The sequence below is a fragment of the Coregonus clupeaformis genome, chromosome 20 (genome assembly GCF_020615455.1).
Source record: "Coregonus clupeaformis isolate EN_2021a chromosome 20, ASM2061545v1, whole genome shotgun sequence".
In the NCBI taxonomy this organism is placed as follows: domain Eukaryota; kingdom Metazoa; phylum Chordata; class Actinopteri; order Salmoniformes; family Salmonidae; genus Coregonus; species Coregonus clupeaformis.
In genome coordinates this window covers 17,517,942-17,520,822 of record NC_059211.1, presented here as the reverse complement: position 1 = coordinate 17,520,822, position 2,881 = coordinate 17,517,942, and positions in this window count along the sequence as shown.

The following is a 2,881-nucleotide window of genomic DNA, read 5'->3' as shown; positions in this document are numbered from 1 at the left end:
CGGTTGAGAGGTGTGACTTTTCACTTCAAATCCTATTTCGACATATTTTCATATAAATTGTGCATTGATGGCAATGGGAGATTTGCGCAATAATTAGGATTTGGCCCTTGGTGGTTTAGTGTGTGTCAGATGTAGTTGGAAAGTAGTGCCACTGGGGGGGCTCTAGACGTCTAGTGTGCATAGAGCCTAATCTGGTGTTAGTCCCGTCATGTGCATCAGGGATTAGATGAAGGAACTAATAATGAGTGGAATTAACTGAAGATGGTATATCAAATTGAAGGGTTTACTTCCCATTCCCAGAAGAGGTTCTGTTTAATAGAAAAGGACTAGAGATTTTTCAAACACAACTTATTTTCTTTGAAGTCATATCTCAGTCCCTGAAATAGCTGGAATGAAATTGACTGTCTGGACAACTTCAAAAGATCTAGTATAGCCAATTCAGGGTGAAGAGTGTAGGTTTTTATTTAAATTTACCACAAGATTTAAACATTTCAAAGCATGATTACATTTTTTCTTTCATCTATGTAATATTCAAACACAATTTATGTCCAGGTCCAAGTGAAATGAGACTGATTTAACCAGGGAATGTCTCTGAATCAATTTTACAGGAGGGAACTGCCTGTCTATTTCCCAATAGTATAAAGTCAAAGCAATTAGCACTCAAATTAATACTTCCTATGGACCACTGCTTTACATAATATCAGAAAAACCGCTTGGTTCACCCCATAAAACAAAAAAAATGTATTAGTCGAACTCCCCTCTCCTTTCAGCCACCAAAATAGTGCCTCCTACCATTGGCACAATACCCACCTCAACCAAACCCCTTCAGGTGAACTCTGTGCCCTCCTGTCTTTTGCTCCGTTGTGGTTGGCTGCTTGCCCTCATCGCATGCGGTCTCCACACAATCAGGTCACCTTGATTTGGGTACCTTTCTCCTGTTGGACAATAAAGTTGTATTCTATTCAGTTCTGTTATATGTCTGTTAGAGAAATGAATGACCTGAGTGATTTAGTAGAGCTAATAAATGGGATAAGTTGCTGTCTGGTATTAGGTGGTATAAAGAAGAGAGAAGTGTGTATCTACAGTAGATAGTATCCATCTGATTTTCAGGTTTAAATGGGTACCATGGGCCTACAGCAGGGTGCAACATTACAGAATGTTCAGTGAGATACTGTATGTATTCTGTAGAACATATATGAAGCTTTCATGTTGTAAAGTAGGAAATTGGGTCAACTCGATACATATTTTTATCTGCAACATTCGGAACATTTGAATACATCTCTTGTACAGGGCTGATTTTCAGGGTTAAATGGATGTCTGGAATCGAAGGGGTAGGACACATGGTTATCTCTCTCACATCTGGAGACCAGCCTCTCCATACAGTTGTTCCTCAGTCTGAACTGTGAGGTGATACCCTTTAAGACTACTACTCTGCTCTATTTACACAAAAGACCCAGCATAGAAGGGCTTTGACTTCTATTCCACTAGCCTACGCTGATCCACTCATCCCATTTGACAGTTACTCTCAGCTTCTGCAATAAGGTTCCCAAAAGATACTGTCAAAGAGCATTAATCGAGAGCTACAGTATATTTCATGTTGGAGCAGATACTGATACTAGTATCTTCAGACAGTTTCCTGGGGACAGTGTAGGAAAGATAGGTTTAACGGAACAGATTTGGAATCATCATCTTGGTCTCCTAGGCCCACGATGGTCTTTATACAGTAAGAGAAGTGGAGAGTTTAACCTCTCATCACTGACTATATATTTTTTTTCCGCAATTGCTAGGTGCCGGTCAGGCCAGGACAATCTGGTTGCCACAATGTATCTTTCTCAATATGGGATTGAACAATAGAAATTGAAAACCCTGACATTCCTTTCTTTCTAACCCGCCATTCCTCTTCTCTATCAAGTCCTTTCAGATCAGGAGACAAGGAAACAAGGGGACTGCATGTAGCCATGCCTCCTGTTGGTCTGCCAGTGCCAGGTGTCCTCTGATAGCTCAGTGGAGATGAGAGGAGATACCAACAGAACAGACTGATTCCACTGGCTGAGCCGAGCAGAGCAGCCGATGGCTAGGGCAGTGGCGGCTGGTGAATCGTCCAGTGTAAATTCATGCGAGGCAGCTGTTTCTTCTCGCCCTCTGTCGAGGCATCCGCGCAACCTAGCGGAACGGCTCTGCAGCGAGCGAGCCCAGGGACCAACGAGGGAAGAGAAGGAGGGAGGAGAGGGAAAAATCTATCACAATGCAATCAGTCAATGCAGGACCATAAACACTGAGAGAGAGGGCGAAGGGGAGTGCATTTCCACCGCGTTATCAGCTTTTTTTCATCAGCTCAAGAGACGGATAGATCCTTTGAGGGTTCTTCCTTCTTCAGTCATACAAAGGGTACAAATTGGCAATGTGCTGTACTGAAAGAACACAAGCGTGTTGTGTACTACCTGAAAACTAGAGAAAAAGTGTTGAGGCTCGACGGAATATTAGGCTTTACTGTATTCTCAATTAAACAGACAGTGTTATGTTGAGTTGAGCTGCCTTTTTCTATGCCAGGTGGAAGACTATATTTTCATCTAGTCTATTCATTTAGGTTGAGAGTCAGAATTGAGGATGAAATCCATTGAGGTTCAGAATCCCTTTTTTTCAAGGAAGGCCAAAACAGCAGCATACATGCATACAGTAACAGTGTGCCATATGATGTGGACAAATTCCCACTAGGTTTTCCTGGCCAGTGTCACAGTGGTCCCTTATTTAAACCAATGTACAGTATATTGTTGTAACAAAGGCCCTCAGGAACTTCAGCCGTGACACCATTTCACCAGGGAGGAATGGAGAGGACAATAACAAAGCACTTTTTTTCTTTTTCTTTCCTTCTCCATATAAA